General features: G+C 47.0%; 1 pseudogene; it reads left to right on the top strand.

Moving 5' to 3' along the window:
• The first annotated feature begins 10946 nt into the window (after positions 1–10946).
• Positions 10947–11153, top strand: LOC142269898 (U2 spliceosomal RNA; annotated as a pseudogene).
• The last annotated feature ends 9951 nt before the right edge of the window (positions 11154–21104 follow it).

Here is a 21104-nt window from a genome sequence, read left to right as displayed (position 1 = left end):
CTCCACTCCTTACTCCTCACTCCACAACTCTCCTTAAAAACAACTGACTCCTTTTTCCTGCCCCGGGGTCTCCAGACCCTTAGGTGGGCGTTTCCTTCCGTCTGGTCCTGCCCACTGGTGTGCCTGTCTTTCCCTGGGGGAGGTGACTAGGGTTTTCTGGTTGGCTTTGTGTGACTTAGGTGAGGGAAGTTGTTATGCGGGGGCCTATGTGTGACTACCTGCAGTGTCAGGGCATCACATATGTATGTGTGTATGTCTGCTAAAGGAATCCGCACCGTCATATTTACAAACACAAAATTTTGACTCTATGCACAGAAGAGAGTCATGCTATTTACATGATTTGTGTTTTTTTACCTTTTAAAACTATCATTAAATGTTAAGTTTTAGTTAGGGATTTATGCTTCTGTCTGTCTCTCTCCCAGTCTCTGTCATCTGTCTGTCTCTGTGTGTCTCTATCTCTATCCATGTCTCTCTGTCTCTCTATCTCTGTCTGTCTCTCTGTGTCTGTCTGTCTTTCTCTCTTTGTGGCTGTCTGTTTCTATGTCTGTCTGTCTCTTTTCCAGGTCTGTCTCTTTTCCAGGTCTGTCTCTTTCCCTGTCTGTCTGTCTCTTCCCCTGTCTGTCTCTTCCCCTGTCTGTCTCTTCCCCTGTCTGTCTCTGTATTTCTTTGTCTGTCTCTGTCTGTCTCTTCCCCTGTCTGTCTCTTTCCCTGTCTCTCTCTGCCTGTCTCTCTTTGTCTCTCTCTGTCTGACTCATTCCCCGTTTGTCTCTTTCCCTGTCTATCTCTGTATTTCTTTGTCTGTCTCTATCTGTCTGTCTCTCTCTGTCTGTCTCTTCCCCTGTCTGTCTGTTTCCCTGTCGGTCTGCCTTTTCTCCTGCCTGTCTCTGTATGTTTGTCTTTGTCTGTTTCCCTATCTGCCTCTGTCTCTTTCTCTGTCTCTGTCTGTCTGCCTTTTTTCCCTGTCTATCTCTGTCTGTCTCTTTCCCTGTCTGCCTCTGTCTGTTTGTCTCTGTCTCTTTCCCTGTCTGTCTATGCCTATCTGTCTCTGTCTGTTTGTCTCTCAGTCTGTGTCTGTCTCTCTCTATCTGTCTCCCCACTGACATCATATTATCTCACACATAAGCTTCTTATACTATGAATGTCCTTTGTTCCTATAGCAACCAATCACAGCTGCTATTAATAACTTGCAGCTCCCACCTCCATTCAGTTTAATGGAGGCAGGTTTTTTGGAGAGTAACTGTAAAGGTTAAATATTCCTGTTAAAACATAGTCTACAACGTTCCCTGAGTCACATGAGGTGTCTGCAAAATTTTGTGTTTGTAAATATGACGGTGCGGATTCCTTTAGCAGACATACACACATACATATGTGACGCCCTGACACTGCAGATAGTCACACATAGGCCCCCGCATAACAACTTCCCTCACCTAAGTCACACAAAGCCAACCAGAAAACCCTAGTCACCTCCCCTAGGGAAAGACAGGCACACCAGTGGGCAGGACCAGACGGAAGGAAACGCCCACCTAGGGGTCTGGAGACCCCGGGGCAGGAAAAAGGAGTCAGTTGTTTTTAAGGAGAGTTGTGGAGTGAGGAGTAAGGAGTGGAGTCCAGGCCTCTGCTTTAGACCTGAGGCTGAACTGACAGGTTAGTTAACCCCGCTTAACTAACTTAAGACAACAAATGGGCTGCAATGCTGAGAACCTGCTTACCTACGTAACTGATGAGGGAGGATGTCGCAAATCCATGGGAAGATGTTCAAGCTCTCCTGCAGTTCTTGGTGGTCCGTACAGTCTGACCACTTCGAATTCTGAAAGGCACTCTTACCCTTTCTACCCTGGAACGAAGCTTACGCAAATAAACATGCTTGACCCTGGAATTGTTGACTCCGGTCTTCCTTTCATACCCCACACCTCCATTCCCATTTCTTATTTAAAAGTAATTACACAGACACAAATTTATCTTTGGATAATTTTGGCCATAGCAGCCATTTTATTAACAAGAATACATAACCAATTAAATTTGCAATGTGGTAAGGTCCTTGAAGCTACCAAAACCCTGGTGATTCCCATAACCGAGCAATAAAAAACCTCAACTTGCTCCCAGCCGTTACCCACACTGGCTCAGGAGCACCAAATTATAAGGGTTAATCCTCCGTCAACCCCAACCACACCCCCAGGGGCCCCGACATACCCCGTCGGGGTTCCCCCCCAAAATCACCAGGGGACCATCAATTCTGCCAATGAGGGGATCCATACCCGGATGAATCCCCGAACCAATTTTAAACCAACTTCAAGGACCCACCAATAAACAACACCACAACGAAGGCACCTTGAAACCCTTCAAGTGCCTGAGACCCCCCGCAAGCAAAGGGCCCTCTCAATACCTCCCTGCAAGCCAAGAGCCCATAAGTCAGTTCCCACCGCATTAAGGTGTACCCCGTCAGCCAACCAAAATTCCTCTTCCGTCCTTTCCAACTCAACATGCCGTATTGCTATACCCCCGTTCCGACTAACAAACTTCGAGATCGCCCTATTAACCTTCGCCCGCGCCTTGTTCAACCTGTCAACTGACCGCGCTTTCTGCCAACTCTTTCTCGCTACTATCTCTGACCAGACTATCGTTAGACCTGGAAACGACGCCCATAACCGTAACAAATCATGTTTGATGTCCTTTATCAAGATTCGAAAAGGACGCCCACCCAAATCATTCCCCCCGGCATGCAACACTAAGATGTCAGGAGGTCTGTCCAACCGGGCGTATCTATGCACCTCCTGCACCCTAACCCCCGAACACCGAGCCATCGCACGAGAGCCAGGTCCTTCTCAAAACCTAGCTGTCTCCAGTTCCATCTCGCGTCCGCTCGTCGGGCTCCCCAATACACATAAGAGTGGCCAAGGATCCAGACCAGGGAAGGAAGGGGGGGTGCTTCTGCAATACAAAATGTACAGACGACACCATTTTATTGCCTCACCAAACCAAATTGACAAAAAACACACACTCTCACCCCCCCCATTGCTACCCTAATACCCTAATACCCCCCCCCTTTTCCCCTCAATTGCCAACAACCACCTGGGGACGTACATACGACTTAAAGCGCTGCGACTTCCACCTACCAATCTGCTTAACTGTCTCCTCCGGTAGGCCGCATATAGAGGCCTCCGTCGCTGCCCCAATCCGAAAGACTTCGGATCTAACCCCAACGACTTCAAACATGCCCTAAAAACACTCACAAATTGGTATCTCGATAAAAAGATATATGTAATAAGGGGCCATCCACCTTCGGACGGATCTGTTGAAAATTCCCGAGACACTTGAACGGGCACATATCAGATGCCACAACCATCCCCAAACGGACTAGTCTACCCACACCTCTCTGATCAGTTTTCGATTTCCTAATCCAAAATTCAACTCCGTTTTCCACTGACATAATGTCACCCCAATCCAAGCCCCCGGGGAACGCCTTACTGGGCGATACCAACTCCCCAACCCGCAGGGCTCCAAAAAACGCCAAAGAAAAGGCTAACTTAAACAAACTCACCTCAAACGGAGATAGACAAACCCCCCACAACGCCCTACCCAGCCGGGTAGGGACCCAGCCCAGCCCAGCTGGGACCCAGTTTGAGCGAGGAACGGAACAAGTCCTTCCCACACCAAGGTTTGCAGGCCCTACCTCAGTCAGGGTTTCACCCACACTCTACAGCTCCGGAATGTCATGCTCTTCAGCCTCCTCCTCCTCCTGCGCATCCTCATCCACTTTACCCTCCACACCAGTCCCAAGCTGGAAGCACTGCAGCACTGCCTCGGCGAAGCGGCAACAGGCTGTGCTGCAGCTAATCTGCATAGGTGACAAACCCCACAATGCAGAAGAGGTGTGGACAGCTCTAAAACAGCATGCAGATCACTGGCTCACACCTCTGGACCTAAAGCCAGGAAAGGTTGTGTGTGACAATGGCCGGAACCTGGTGGCGGCTTTGAGGCGAGGCCAGCTGACACATGTTCCATGCGTGGCCCATGTGCTCAACCTCGTGGTTCAGCGGTTTCTAAACTCATACCCAGAGCTGTCTGATCTGCTGGTAAAAGTTCGCCGCCTGTCTGCACATTTTCGAAAGTCACCTACTGCTTCAGCCGGCCTTGCCGGCTTTCAGCGTCATTTGCATCTTCCGGCTCACAGACTGGTGTGTGATGTCCCCACGCATTGGAATTCAACTCTGCACATGTTGATCAGGATATGTGAGCAGAAGAGGGCAGTTGTTGAGTACCTGCATCACCTAAGCCATCGGGAAATGGGTCAAACTCCACACATAACACCTGAGGAGTGGAGATGGATGTCCGACCTATGTACCATCCTCCAAAACTTTGAGGACTCCACCAAGATGGTGAGCGGCGATGACGCCATTATTAGCGTCACCATACCGCTTCTCTGCCTTCTAAAACGGTCTCTGCTCAAAACCAAACATGATGCATTGCAGGCGGAACACGATGAGTTGGAGCAAGAAACAGTAGTGGGTGTGGGTGATAACACACAGCCCAGCCTCGTCTCATCACAACGTGCAGTGGAGGACTATGACGAGGAGGAAGATGAAGACATGGAGCAACTCTCCGACCAAATTGAGGATATGACATGCATACCAGTCATATGCTCAGTTCAGCGTGGCTGGCCAGAGGACAGGGTAGATGAGGAGGAGGAGGAGGAGAAGGAGGAGGACAGCATGTTCAGTCATCGTGTTGGTCTGGATATTGAAGTGATGGCTGTTAAGAGTCTGGCGCACATGGATGACTTTATGGTAAGCTGCCTGTCTCGTGACCCTCGCGTTAAGAACATCTTGGCCGACAATCATTACTGGTTGGTAACACTGTTAGACCCACGCTACAAGGAGAACTTTATGTCTCTTATTCCCGAGGCGGAGAGGTCAGCCAAAATGCAGCAGTTCTGGAAGGCCATAGTCACGGAAGTAGGCAAAGCATTCCCTTCACAAAACGCTAGCGTCATAATAGTAACACTATTAGTTAAAAGAAAGGGATAAACTGTAAAAAAAACAAAATAAGGCATAACTTTTTTTTAACATCAATTTTTTTTTTTTAGATTTAACCAAAGAATGTGCACATTTGTTATAATAAACAAGTGAAAAATGTTGAAAATCAGTCATCCAAAGGTGTGTGAAAAAAAAATATATATATGGTACCAATAAAAATGTCACTTTGTCCTGCAAAGAATGCAGCCCCCCACATTATTTTTTTCCTCTGTGCGGCCCATACACCCAGCCGAGTTTGAGACCCCCTGCCTTACACTATATAGATATCATGTTCATTCCCCATCTATCTTGCTCAGGAGAGCATCTCCCTCCCCCGGCACCAAGAGCAGCTCATACTGAATTGTTACAATGACTACATTGACACCCCCATACTTTGCACTGACGAGGGGCAAGCACCCCGAAACACCGTGTCTGCAAATTGGGATTCTGATCTGGCTTATATATCCTGAGTCATATTGCAATGGATTGTTGAAAATCCACTTGTGACTTTTAGGATCGCTACTTCCAATAGGTGGCGCTGTGCTAGAGTTTGTCTCCTTTACTGGAGAGACAATTTGTACATTGACTAGTAACACTGCACACAGAAATGCACCTTAATATTCCACTGTTAACCCTTTCCTCCCAGCAGTAACACACAACTCCTCACCTTGATATCATGGTGATTTATGGTCAGAATGACTTCAATGCGATCAGTGATTTCTATTCTAGCTCTGCTCACATAGATTTTATATCCACACTCAACTATAGGCCATTCTTCATATTTTGGGGGTTTTTAGTCAGATATACTAGTTTGTGCCTGTATAGTATTGGTGTAGATGGGAGTGTAGGGCATGGGTTACATGGCACTGTGGTGGGATACTGATGGGAGGTATTGGTGCTGTGTTTGAGGCTTCTACTGGGTATTTTCCTACAAATACTGGAACAGCTCACTGCTTAGAATGATCCTTCCCAGCTCTATAATATATTATATATACCCCACAATGCAGGCTCACACACACATTTGTCTCAAGTGTGTTGTAGGGACACAGATACAGTCTTGGTCATGTGACTAAAGGCTACTTTACACACTGCGATATCGGTCCTGATATCGCTAGTGTGGGTACCCGCCCCCATCTGTTGCGCGACACGGGCAAATTGCTGCCCATGCTGCACAACACCGAACAGAACCAGTCACACATACTTACCTGCCCGGCGACGTCGCTGTGACCGGCGAACCGCCTCCTTTCTAAGGGGGCGGTTCGTGCGGCGTCACAGCAACGTCACTGAGCGACCGCCCAATAGCAGTGGAGGGGCGGAGATGAGTGGCCGGAACATCCCGCCCACCTCCTTCCTTCCTCATAGCGGCTTTGAGGCAGGTAAGGAGAGGTTCCTCGTTTCTGCGGTGTCACACGGAGCAATGTGTGCTGCCGCAGGAGCGACGAACTACATCGTTACTGCTGCAGTAACGATAATCGAGAATGGAGACCCATGTCACCGATGAGCGATTTTGCACGTTTTTGCAACGATGCAAAATCGCTCATCGGTGTCACACGCAGCAACATCGCTAATGCGGCCGGATGTGCGTCACAAATTCCGTGACCCCAACGACTCCGCATTAGCGATGTCGCAGCGTGTAAAGCCCCCTTTAGTGGGAGTGGTGTACAGGGTCTTAGCAGTAAAGAGTATTCCATATTTCTGCCAGATACCCACAGAGATATTGAAATCTGAAAAAAGAGACTTCTGCTCATTGAAGGTAAGAACTGCTCACATAGCGTTCAACTCCACAGCAAACGTGTGCTCTAGCACTGGCATCTCAGCAGGGATATTCCCCTACTACACATGTGTGTCTGGGTCGCTGTGACAGTTTACAGGACATAACTCAGGGCACCTAGACAGAAGGCAGAGGGACTACTTTCTATTTCTGGTGTAGAGCTTAGTACAATATATATATATATACTATTACATGTGACACATGTACCTTGTATTACCATTATTCGCTGTATATGAACCCCTTTTCTCCGGGCATTATTTGTCTATAGCATTTTTCACGAACCTGAGGCAACTGAGAACCCTTCAGTGAAGGAATTCCACTAACCCTCACAATACCAACCAGGGGCCTCCCTGCAGTAACTCAGGTAGTTGTACCCATTCTCTTTCCGCATTCTATGTGTTCTTCTTCTTTCTTCTTTTTTTTCTTTTTTCTTCTTTTTATTTCTATCATGTAGTTCAGGGGTTTATAGATATATGTCCTGCATCTCATATTTCCTTTAGTGGTGCTTCTTACCCATTCTCATATCATTTACCCTAGTATTTCATGATCCTGAGGCGACTGAGAACCCTTTAATAAAGGAATCCTTTTTCACTTGAATTGTCAAGTGATACTTACCAGTGACTATCACGTAATGTTACAGGTAGTTGCATTTTCTTCCTCTTCTTTCTCTCCTTTCTTCTTTGTCACACGGTCCATTGTGTTATAGCCCACGTGTCATGATAACACTTGTACCATCTTTTCATTTAGATTCCACCTACAATTATTTACCGATTCCAGTTCTGAAATAGGCTTTCATCATCTACTCACTAGAATTCTCAAGTGCATAAGGTACTGAGACATATACATGTTCACACCATTATAAAGAACACAGTATAAACATTGAGGTTTTTCTCACACCCATGTTCCTGTGTTCTTTGATATGATATGTGTTCATTTCCTTCACTATATAGGATTGCAAGTTTTCCATTTGTACCTTAATGGCAATGACGCTATACAATTGAACACATATCATCCTGTTATCCATATAGGTGTGTATTTACCTGCTTGACTATTTTTGGTTGTTTGATCCAGAATGTTTCTCCAGATAGGTCATGTGGAAATTTTCTTTCCTCAGTACAAATGTTTTCACTATGGCTTTGGAAAAATTTTTTGTATGTGCATCATGGTTATTTGACCCATTGTACTCTCAAGTAGCAATATATTGTACTGTTATGTTGTACTATGTACTAATTACGTGTTTATATGGTTTTGTAACCCTTTATGATCTTAGATAACTTTATCCTTGATAAAGACCTAAAAACAAGGTCGAAACGTTGGATGAATTATCCTTTTGCACAAATAAAGAATTTTCAGCATTCCAAGAGTTCTTTTCTTACGTTATTGATCACTATAGTGTGCCAGAGCTATTTCTATTGAATTGACTCTTATTTTTTCTGAGCACCTGCTATATACACAGTGAGCCAGACATATTCAAGTTTCATTCAGAAGGCAGAGGGAAGCCTTAGCAGCTGAGCCTATATCTTGGCTTGTGAGCATTAGAACAGGCCGGCGATTACAGGGTAACATGAAAAATGTCCAGCTTGCATTATGACTAGAACATGACAATATCCTTTTAAGTACTAACCTATGATGCGTTCCTAAGCAGTTGATGTTATATGTTCTACATTTCATTTTCTGCATACTTTACAAGTAGTAGAATTTGCTTTGATATAGGCAACTGGATTTTCACAATGAAAAGGCAAAGGATAACGCCCGAAAAAGACGCCATACATTATGTCAGTGCCATCACTGACAAACCTGGATTGACCATGAAATACATCAATCCCCTTAAAGGTGAGTTAAAACAAGTTTTAACTAAATTGCCTTAATATTGTCATGCATTAGAATGACTGTCTTAGGTAATGATAAATATTTTCTACAGGAAGAGGAGTGTTTGCTGAAACTGAAATCGAAAAAGGGAGTTTTGTTGCAGAATATCGAGGCGAGCTCACGTATGCACTTACGATGGTAGACAACTACTCGAGATTTATGGTTGTGGTACAAGTCAAAGATCTAATGGCCCATACTGCAGCGAAGGTCTTCCAAGCACACTTATGCAGACCTCATGGCTACTCAGAGAGAGTCCTCACAGATCAAGGCACTGCCTTTGAAGCGGAAATCTTCAAGGACTTCTGCAGCTTTTACCGATGCAGGAAGATGCGCACTACACCCTACCATGCTCAAACCAATGGTTATCAACCTGCTCAGGACTTTACCCCATATTCCAGATGTGGCCTTACAAGTGATTTATAGAGGGTTAACAATACGTTGGGATCACCGGATCTAATCTCCCTTTTTATACACCCTAAAATCTTGTTTGCTTTAGAATAAACAATAACATCATAAAGGTATAGCAGTACCGTTTCAAAGTTTCGGTGTCCCAAGCAGCATTCCATCAGCCTCTGGAAGGTTCCTGGCAAATTGCACAGCTCGAAGGGCATGCTTTTGAACTCGCAGAGACCCATCGGGGTGGCAAAGGCGGTCTTCTCCCGGTCTGCCTCAGCAACGGACACTTGCCAATAGCGACTAGTGAGATCAAGGGTAGAAAAATAATTTGCAGTTCTCAATGCAGCTAGCTATTCCTCAATACAGGGGAGTGGTGCTGTCCTTCTTCTTTAACAGGACCAACGGAGCTGCCCAGAGGCTACAACTGTCACGGATAACCCCAGCCTCCTTCATGTTGCTCAACATGTCCTTGGTACACTGGTAATGTGCAGGTAGTTTTGGCTTATATCTCTCTTTGATGGGTGGGTGTGCACTTGTGGGGATGTAGTGTTTGACCCCTTTTATTCTTCAAAAGTCTAGCGGATGTTTGCTGAAGACTTGCTCGTATTCTTGCACTAGCCTGTAGACCCCCTTCTTGTGATGTGAAGGTGTGGAGTCAGTGCCTACGTGTAATTCCTTACACCACTCCTCTGGCTGACTTGGTGAGCTGTCACTGAATGGGTGGGCTGAAGCAATGGTGGATGCTGCTGTTTGGATAGCATGTGTATCTACTGAGAACAGCTTATCAATGGTGGCAAATCGGAGCAGCTTAATCTCTTGCTCTCCGCAGTTCAACACTCTCATGGGCACTCTTCCCTTCCATATTAATGAATAAAACTATGATGTAAATAGCATATAGATACCCCACAAATGCAGATAAAAGTAGGTTATGGGAAAAGGGGGAAGAGAGAAACAGGAAAATAGTGGAATAAAGTATACCTTCCAGGTGGGAGAGGAAATGGCAGCACAGCCAGTGGAGGTGAAGCAAGGGGAGCCTGCAACTAAAGAGTTGAGAGCGTTATCACATGGTGACTGAGCCTGATTGTAACGGGAGCATAGAGGTGCCGATCCTGTCTTACCTGCGTTGGTGTAGAAGTGGGTGTCCTGTGGTGGAGTCAGCTGTGTGCAGTGGTGGCCGTGGGTTCTTTTATGTGCGACCGTAGTAATAGCTGCGCCCACTTCCTGTATGGGAGTGGAATGCAGTGAGGCTAATGGAACGCACGCCTGCGCATTTGTGTTTAACGTCGCGCATGTGCAGAACGGAGAAAAGGCTGCGCTCACTTCCTAATGAAAGGGAGTGAGACGCAGCTGGGAAGGGAAGGGAAAAGATTAGGGTTTGGGGATGATGAAAGGGCTTTCTACGGGCAAGGATGGCAAAGGGTGGCAGTGACGGAAAGTCAGGCAGCCTGTCCTGTCCTGTCCTGTCCGTCCGTCTTTTTGTATCATGAATTGGAAAGACTGCAAGGGGGAGGGGAGGTGCTTGGAGGAGGAGGAGTTATTCAGATTAATTGCAGTGGGCGGCGGCTGCAAAAAGCATCATTCTTCTTGTTTTTGCTCTGCAAAACAGCCTTTTCAAGGGTTGGCTTGGGTGACAAAATGTCTTCTGTAGGCGTGGGTTTGTCTCCCTCTCCCTAAGATGTGTCCGGTATAGGCCAGGGTGCCACTCAAGGCCGTAACCAATTCGGGTTATAGCTTCTCGGCCTTTTGGCTAAGATCAAGTGTAGTTTCGGAGGACGCTACCTTGGTCGGTACTGGAAGGTGCCTGGGATTGCACGTCTGCCGGCCTTGAGGAAGTGTGTGCGCCTTCTGGTGACACATAGCCCTCTTGTGCCTGGACGGTTCCCAGGCAACGGGAGGCGATCACCTTTGTTATTTTGAAGTCCTACTGATAAACAGAAAAAAAAAAAAATTAAATCTGTTCTTATCAGTTTAATATCTGATACGTCCCCTCTCTGGGGACCATATATTAAATGGATTTTTAGAACAAGGAGATGGAAAAAATCTTGCTCTGTCCACTCCACGCATTGACCTGGTATTGCAGTACCTCCAGGACCGGTGCACCCCTTCTTAACCCAGTTTCCAAAAGCAGAACTCAATTCACCTGATTCAAATGAGCCCCATTAGTGAATTGAAAGAAAGCAAAAACTTTATATGCACCTCAATTTGGCCAATTCACTTTTCACACTTTCACCCTTTTTTTTATCTTTCACACCTTTTACTTGCTTTATTGATGCAAAAGCTGTGCCAAATAGCAAACTCATCTCCACTCAACTTGACCAACTCTGCTATGTCCCGTGCAGTATCTTATTCTCAGTCTTATCTAGATCATTTGCAATTGAATAGAATAGATCCCTTTTGGACACATTGGATTCAGCTGCTGCAGTGACTGCAGGTGTTAGAAGATGCAGACTTGGCATCAGGTGCTGTCTATCAGATTCCACTCCAATTAAAGCTTCCATTGTTTTTCGGTGTTTTCTTTGAGCAATGATGATGTCTTTAGTGATCTGTTGGCTCCCTCTCCTGGAGGAAGAGTTTGCTTGCTCTTGGACTTTCAAAAAGAGAGGTCATGATTAGAGTTGAGCGCGGTTCGTGGTTCGTGGTTCTCCAGTTCGCGGCTCGAGTGATTTTGGGGCATGTTCTAGATCGAACTAGAACTCGAGCTTTTTGCAAAAGCTCGGTAGTTCTAGAAACGTTCGAGAACGGTTCTAGCAGCCAAAAAACAGCTAAATCATAGCTTGGTTTCTGCTGTAATAGTGTAAGTCACTCTGTGAATCAAACTATTATCACATTTCAGTGTATAGTGTGCGTGAACAGCGCCTTCAGATCACTGCTGTTTCTATAATGGCGATCGCCATTTTTTTTTTTTTTTTTTCTTGTCTTCCTTCCCTAAGCGCGCGCGTCTTGTGGGGCGGGCCAGCATGTCAGCCAATCCCAGACACACACACAGCTAAGTGGACTTTGAGCCAGAGAAGCAACGGCATGTGTGATAGGATCTGCATGTCACATGTCCCTGCATTATAAAACCGGACATTTTCTTCACGGACGCCATTATCTGCCTTCTGCGTCTTTGGTGTCAGACATCACTGTCGCAGCTCCGTCTTCCTGAGTCCTATAGCCGATACAGCTGTATGCGCTGCATACACAGCGTTAGACAGCTTAGGGAGAGCACTTTATAGCAGTCCTTTTAAGGGCTCCAACCGGCAGGGTCAGAGAGCCATAGGTGACAGGTCCTGCAAACAGCAACAGCGTCTGTGTAGCCCAGGTCAGGGATTTCCTACCTGCATTTCACCATTAGGAGGGAATAGAAAGGCAGGCTTCCATTCCTCTACCCAGAGCACCACAATCCTGCCACTGTACCCTCTTGTCCTCTGCACACTCCAACTGATAACTAAGCCATTATACTAGCAAACACTCAGTGTACCTAGTGGCATCCTATACGTGGCTATTGGACTTTGCTATAGTCCCACTAGTGCAAAGACATTTGCAGAGCGCGTCTGCCTGCATTGCACACTACAACTCATTCTAACCAAGCCATTATACTAGCAAACACTCAGTGTACCTAGTGGCATCCTATACGTGGCTATTGGACTTTGCTATAGTCCCACTAGTGCAAAGACATTTGCAGAGCGCGTCTGCCTGCGTTGCACACTACAACTCATTCTAACCAAGCCATTATACTAGCAAACACTCAGTGTACCTAGTGGCATCCTATACGTGGCTATTGGACTTTGCTATAGTCCCACTAGTGCAAAGACATTTGCAGAGCGCGTCTGCCTGCGTTGCACACTACAACTCATTCTAACCAAGCCATTATACTAGCAAACACTCAGTGTACCTAGTGGCATCCTATACGTGGCTATTGGACTTTGCTATAGTCCCACTAGTGCAAAGACATTTGCAGAGCGCGTCTGCCTGCGTTGCACACTACAACTCATTCTAACCAAGCCATTATACTAGCAAACACTCAGTGTACCTAGTGGCATCCTATACGTGGCTATTGGACTTTGCTATAGTCCCACTAGTGCAAAGACATTTGCAGAGCGCGTCTGCCTGCGTTGCACACTACAACTCATTCTAACCAAGCCATTATACTAGCAAACACTCAGTGTACCTAGTGGCATCCTATACGTGGCTATTGGACTTTGCTATAGTCCCACTAGTGCAAAGACATTTGCAGAGCGCGTCTGCCTGCGTTGCACACTACAACTCATTCTAACCAAGCCATTATACTAGCAAACACTCAGTGTACCTAGTGGCATCCTATACGTGGCTATTGGACTTTGCTATAGTCCCACTAGTGCAAAGACATTTGCAGAGCGCGTCTGCCTGCGTTGCACACTACAACTCATTCTAACCAAGCCATTATACTAGCAAACACTCAGTGTACCTAGTGGCATCCTATACGTGGCTATTGGACTTTGCTATAGTCCCACTAGTGCAAAGACATTTGCAGAGCGCGTCTGCCTGCGTTGCACACTACAACTCATTCTAACCAAGCCATTATACTAGCAAACACTCAGTGTACCTAGTGGCATCCTATACGTGGCTATTGGACTTTGCTATAGTCCCACTAGTGCAAAGACATTTGCAGAGCGCGTCTGCCTGCGTTGCACACTACAACTCATTCTAACCAAGCCATTATACTAGCAAACACTCAGTGTACCTAGTGGCATCCTATACGTGGCTATTGGACTTTGCTATAGTCCCACTAGTGCAAAGACATTTGCAGAGCGCGTCTGCCTGCGTTGCACACTACAACTCATTCTAACCAAGCCATTATACTAGCAAACACTCAGTGTACCTAGTGGCATCCTATACGTGGCTATTGGACTTTGCTATAGTCCCACTAGTGCAAAGACATTTGCAGAGCGCGTCTGCCTGCGTTGCACACTACAACTCATTCTAACCAAGCCATTATACTAGCAAACACTCAGTGTACCTAGTGGCATCCTATACGTGGCTATTGGACTTTGCTATAGTCCCACTAGTGCAAAGACATTTGCAGAGCGCGTCTGCCTGCGTTGCACACTACAACTCATTCTAACCAAGCCATTATACTAGCAAACACTCAGTGTACCTAGTGGCATCCTATACGTGGCTATTGGACTTTGCTATAGTCCCACTAGTGCAAAGACATTTGCAGAGCGCGTCTGCCTGCGTTGCACACTACAACTCATTCTAACCAAGCCATTATACTAGCAAACACTCAGTGTACCTAGTGGCATCCTATACGTGGCTATTGGACTTTGCTATAGTCCCACTAGTGCAAAGACATTTGCAGAGCGCGTCTGCCTGCGTTGCACACTACAACTCATTCTAACCAAGCCATTATACTAGCAAACACTCAGTGTACCTAGTGGCATCCTATACGTGGCTATTGGACTTTGCTATAGTCCCACTAGTGCAAAGACATTTGCAGAGCGCGTCTGCCTGCGTTGCACACTACAACTCATTCTAACCAAGCCATTATACTAGCAAACACTCAGTGTACCTAGTGGCATCCTATACGTGGCTATTGGACTTTGCTATAGTCCCACTAGTGCAAAGACATTTGCAGAGCGCGTCTGCCTGCGTTGCACACTACAACTCATTCTAACCAAGCCATTATACTAGCAAACACTCAGTGTACCTAGTGGCATCCTATACGTGGCTATTGGACTTTGCTATAGTCCCACTAGTGCAAAGACATTTGCAGAGCGCGTCTGCCTGCGTTGCACACTACAACTCATTCTAACCAAGCCATTATACTAGCAAACACTCAGTGTACCTAGTGGCATCCTATACGTGGCTATTGGACTTTGCTATAGTCCCACTAGTGCAAAGACATTTGCAGAGCGCGTCTGCCTGCGTTGCACACTACAACTCATTCTAACCAAGCCATTATACTAGCAAACACTCAGTGTACCTAGTGGCATCCTATACGTGGCTATTGGACTTTGCTATAGTCCCACTAGTGCAAAGACATTTGCAGAGCGCGTCTGCCTGCGTTGCACACTACAACTCATTCTAACCAAGCCTTTATACTAGCAAACACTCAGTGTACCTAGTGGCATCCTATACGTGGCTATTGGACTTTGCTATAGTCCCACTAGTGCAAAGACATTTGCAGAGCGCGTCTGCCTGCGTTGCACACTACAACTCATTCTAACCAAGCCATTATACTAGCAAACACTCAGTGTACCTAGTGGCATCCTATACGTGGCTATTGGACTTTGCTATAGTCCCACTAGTGCAAAGACATTTGCAGAGCGCGTCTGCCTGCGTTGCACACTACAACTCATTCTAACCAAGCCATTATACTAGCAAACACTCAGTGTACCTAGTGGCATCCTATACGTGGCTATTGGACTTTGCTATAGTCCCACTAGTGCAAAGACATTTGCAGAGCGCGTCTGCCTGCGTTGCACACTACAACTCATTCTAACCAAGCCATTATACTAGCAAACACTCAGTGTACCTAGTGGCATCCTATACGTGGCTATTGGACTTTGCTATAGTCCCACTAGTGCAAAGACATTTGCAGAGCGCGTCTGCCTGCGTTGCACACTACAACTCATTCTAACCAAGCCATTATACTAGCAAACACTCAGTGTACCTAGTGGCATCCTATACGTGGCTATTGGACTTTGCTATAGTCCCACTAGTGCAAAGACATTTGCAGAGCGCGTCTGCCTGCGTTGCACACTACAACTCATTCTAACCAAGCCATTATACTAGCAAACACTCAGTGTACCTAGTGGCATCCTATACGTGGCTATTGGACTTTGCTATAGTCCCACTAGTGCAAAGACATTTGCAGAGCGCGTCTGCCTGCGTTGCACACTACAACTCATTCTAACCAAGCCATTATACTAGCAAACACTCAGTGTACCTAGTGGCATCCTATACGTGGCTATTGGACTTTGCTATAGTCCCACTAGTGCAAAGACATTTGCAGAGCGCGTCTGCCTGCGTTGCACACTACAACTCATTCTAACCAAGCCATTATACTAGCAAACACTCAGTGTACCTAGTGGCATCCTATACGTGGCTATTGGACTTTGCTATAGTCCCACTAGTGCAAAGACATTTGCAGAGCGCGTCTGCCTGCGTTGCACACTACAACTCATTCTAACCAAGCCATTATACTAGCAAACACTCAGTGTACCTAGTGGCATCCTATACGTGGCTATTGGACTTTGCTATAGTCCCACTAGTGCAAAGACATTTGCAGAGCGCGTCTGCCTGCGTTGCACACTACAACTCATTCTAACCAAGCCATTATACTAGCAAACACTCAGTGTACCTAGTGGCATCCTATACGTGGCTATTGGACTTTGCTATAGTCCCACTAGTGCAAAGACATTTGCAGAGCGCGTCTGCCTGCGTTGCACACTACAACTCATTCTAACCAAGCCATTATACTAGCAAACACTCAGTGTACCTAGTGGCATCCTATACGTGGCTATTGGACTTTGCTATAGTCCCACTAGTGCAAAGACATTTGCAGAGCGCGTCTGCCTGCGTTGCACACTACAACTCATTCTAACCAAGCCATTATACTAGCAAACACTCAGTGTACCTAGTGGCATCCTATACGTGGCTATTGGACTTTGCTATAGTCCCACTAGTGCAAAGACATTTGCAGCACGTCTGCCTGCGTTGCACACTCCAACTAATTATAACTAAGTTGCATTGTCAGGGATATTTATTCTTTATTATTCTGCTGTTAATAAAGCTAGACCACCACTGCAATCTTCACCACCTCTCAATTTTTACTACCACATTTTCAGTCCACAATCTTGTCGCAATCAACATGAGTGGCAAAATGACAGATGCTGGTGGAAAGGGGAAGAGGCGTGGTGGAAAAGGCAAAAAAGGTTTTGTCCGTGGGGAAGGTGGCAAAGCTCCATTATCATCTGCTGAAGATAGACCATCTACCAGCAAAAGTAAGATGTCTACTACTTACCGTGGACAATCCGATGTGCTCCCTTTTTTACGGACACGAACAACAGGAAGAAAGGTAGATGATGGGCAAAAAAGGAAAATGCTTGAATGGATCTCAAGTGGTCCAACAAGTGCCCTCTCAGCCACTTCAAGTACCGCATCCAAAAAACACCAGTCCTCTGAGTTGTCATCCCAATCACACTTGATTTCTCCCAGCTCTGAAGTCTCCATCAGCCCTGCACAGTATGGTGGAACTGAGATGGCTGAGTCTGCAGAGCTGTTCAGTCACACTATAGCCTGGGAATCAGAGGTCTGCTCCCAAGCTACAGTGAGTACAGAACAGGAAATGGTCTGCAGTGATGCCCAGAACCTTTGTGACTCAGATTCAGGCCGTGAGGACCAAGTTTCTGAGCATAATGTTGACCCTTTGTCACAAACTGTAACACCTGTGGTTATAGACAATGAGGAACATACTGATGAAGATGAGACGCAGATACCCGATTGGGATGACAACTTAAATATTCCGTCAGGGCAAGAAGAGGCTCGGTCTGAGGGGGAGGGGAGTGCAAACACAACAATTGATGATGACGTTCTAGATCCCACCTACTGTCAACCCCCAGTCAGGCACTCGAGGAGGTCAACAGAGGCGGTGGAGGAGGATGCAACCGACGACGAAGTTACCTTGCGCCTTCCTGGACAGAGTCGGAGCACTGGTAGCACGTCTACAACTGCATCCTCAGCCACCACTCTGCCTATGAGCATTATTCGGGGTGGATCAACAGGTCGCATGGCCTCTAAGCCTTGCCTAGCCTGGTCCTTTTTTCACATCGAAAAAGATCGCCCAACTCATGTGATATGTAACATTTGTCATGATTCTCTTAGTAGAGGTCAAAAGCTCAGCAGTTTGACAACTTCTTCCATGAATCGTCACATGAATAAATATCATAAGTCCCGGTGGGAAGCTCACCGTGCTGCAATGCGGCCTAGCGGAGCGAACCATCCACCGCCCGCCCCTTCCACTGCATCCGCGCGCTCTTCATCTTCTAGGACTGTGGGGACAGCTGCCACACCTGTTTTTCCACGCAAAACTTCCACCACTGTAACCGCAACAGGCAGTTTGCTTGTAAGGTCGTCAGTTGGTTTGGAAGGGGAAACAAGTGAGTGTGTACAGCTCTCTCAGACATCGATAGCACCAACGTTGGATGAAGGCAACATCATGTCTCCGCCTGCACTTTCCTCACAAACCTGCATTTTTCCAGGGACACCCTACTCAACACCGTCTACACACAGCAGCCAGATCTCTGTCCCTCAGATGTGGTCAAATAAAAGGCCACTTCCTCCGACCCATGACAAAGCTAAGAGGTTGACTCTATCCCTCTGTAAGCTGTTGGCTACCGAAATGCTGCCTTTCCGCCTAGTGGACACACAGGATTTTAGAGACCTTATGTCTGTCGCTGTGCCCCAGTACCAGATGCCTAGTCGCCACTACTTCTCTAAGAAAGGTGTGCCCGCGCTACACCAGCATGTCGCACACAACATCACCGCTTCCTTGAGAAACTCTGTGTGTGAACGGGTGCATTTCACCACCGATACTTGGACCAGTAAGCATGGACAGGGACGTTACATGTCGCTGACTGGGCACTGGGTAACTATGGTGATAGATGGTGAAGGGTCTGCTGCACAAGTCTTGCCGTCCCCACGACTTGTGTGTCAATCCTCTGTCTGTCCAAGTTCCGCCACTGCTTCTGCATCCTCCACCTCATCTGGGTCCTCCACCTCCGCCCCAAGCCTGCCTGGTCAGGCCACCAGCGTTCTCACTGCGCAGAAGGAATCACGCACCCCTCATTACTATGCTGGCAGCAGAGCGCAACGGCATCAGGCGGTCTTTAGCTTGACATGTCTTGGTAATAAGAGTCACACAGCTGAGGAGTTGTGGTCAGCTTTGCGGTCCGAGTTTAATAAATGGTTGTCTCCACTCAAACTGCAGCCTGGTAAGGCCGTGTGCGACAATGCTGCAAACCTGGGTGCGGCACTTCGCCTGGGCAAGGTGACACACGTACCTTGTATGGCTCACGTTTTGAACCTTGTCGTGCAGCAATTTTTAACACACTATCCCGGCCTAGATGGCCTTCTGAACAGGGCACGAAAACTGTCAGCTCACTTCCGCCGTTCAAGCGCCGCAGCAGAGCGACTTGCATCGCTCCAGAAGTCTTTCGGCCTGCCTGTTGGTTCATCGCCTGAAATGCGATGTGGCGACACGCTGGAATTCAACTCTCCACATGTTACAGCGACTGTGGCAGCACCGCAGAGCCCTGGTGCAATACGTCATGACGTATAGCCTGGGCCAACGAGATGCAGAGGTGGGGCAGATCACCCTGATGGAGTGGTCTCAGATCAAGGACCTATGCACCCTTCTGCACAGTTTCGACATGGCGACGAATATGTTTAGCGCTGACAATGCCATTATCAGCATGACGATTCCAGTCATTTACATGCTGGAGCACACGCTAAACACTATTCGGAGTCAGGGGGTGGGACAACATGAAGGGGAGGAACTACAGGAGGATTCATATGCGCAAGGGACAACAACATCACGAAGGTCCAGACGTTCATCATCACCAACGCAGCAGGCATGGGACCATGGGGGACAGGGATCGACAAGGGCGCATAGTAGCAGGCGAAATGTTGAGCAAGGTGCAGGAGAACATGAAGAAATGGAGGACGAACTGTCCATGGACATGGAAGACTCAGCGGATGAGGGAGACCTTGGTCAAATTTCAGTTGAAAGAGGTTGGGGTCAGATGTCAGAGGAAGAAAGAACGGGTAGCACCTCTATGCCACAAACACAGCATGGACTTGGTCCGCATGGCTGCGCAAGACACATGAGTGCCTTTTTGTTGCACTACCTCCAACATGACAGTCGTATTGTCAAAATTAGAAGTGATGATGACTACTGGATTGCCACACTATTAGATCCCCGGTACAAGTCCAAATTTTGTGACATAATTCCAGCCATAGAAAGGGACGCACGTATGCAGGAGTATCAGCAGAAGCTGTTACTAGATCTTAGCTCGGCTTTTCCACCAAACAACCGTGCAGGTGCAGGGAGTGAATCTCCCAGTTGTAACTTGACAAACATGGGACGGTCTCGTCATCTTCAACAGTCTACCCGTACCAGTAGGACCTTTTCTGGTGCCGGTAACAGCAATTTTATGGAATCTTTTCATAATTTTTTTAGACCCTCTTTTGCAAGGCCACCAGAGACAACAAGTCTGACACATAGTCAACGGCTGGAGAGGATGATACAGGAGTATCTCCGAATGAACATCGATGCCATGACTGTGCAACTGGAGCCTTGCTCCTTTTGGGCTTCAAACCTACAAAAATGGCCAGAGCTCGCAACTTACGCCTTGGAGATTTTGTCGTGTCCAGCTGCCAGCGTTGTCTCTGAACGTGTATTCAGTGCTGCTGGGTGTGTGCTGACAGATAAGCGCACGCGTCTGTCCAGTGACAATGTGGACAGACTGACGTTCATCAAAATGAACAAGTCATGGATCCAGAAGGAATTTACTACCCCTGTGTCATCCTGGGGAGAGTAAATGCTTGTGGATTTGGAATGTGCTTGATGCAAATCAAAACATCCTGTTTGCAACTAGGGCCCAAGTGCTGCCACTGATGGGGTGGGTGTCTGTGTGGCCCAATTTTTGGAAAAAAGGGAGACTCCGCTTGGAGTAACCCTTGCTTGCTGTGTTTTTAAAAGAAGCCAAGATGAACAGAGCTGGGATCAGGAAAGACTTTGCTACCTACCCCGGTGTCATCCTGTGGACGGCTAAGAATAGCGTATTTTTGAATGTGCTTGATGCAAATCAAAACATCCTGTTTGCAACTAGGGCCCAAGTGCTGCCACTGATGGGGTGGGTGTCTGTGTGGCCCAATTTTTGGAAAAAAGGGAGACTCCGCTTGGAGTAACCCTTGCTTGCTGTGTTTTTAAAAGAAGCCAAGATGAACAGAGCTGGGATCAGGAAAGACTTTGCTACCTACCCCGGTGTCATCCTGTGGACGGCTAAGAATAGCGTATTTTTGAATGTGCT

Source organism: Anomaloglossus baeobatrachus, unplaced genomic scaffold (genome assembly GCF_048569485.1).
Source record: "Anomaloglossus baeobatrachus isolate aAnoBae1 unplaced genomic scaffold, aAnoBae1.hap1 Scaffold_3237, whole genome shotgun sequence".
NCBI classification, from domain to species: domain Eukaryota; kingdom Metazoa; phylum Chordata; class Amphibia; order Anura; family Aromobatidae; genus Anomaloglossus; species Anomaloglossus baeobatrachus.
Note: the sequence above shows the minus strand (reverse complement) of the source record. Positions and strands in the feature narration are given on the sequence as shown.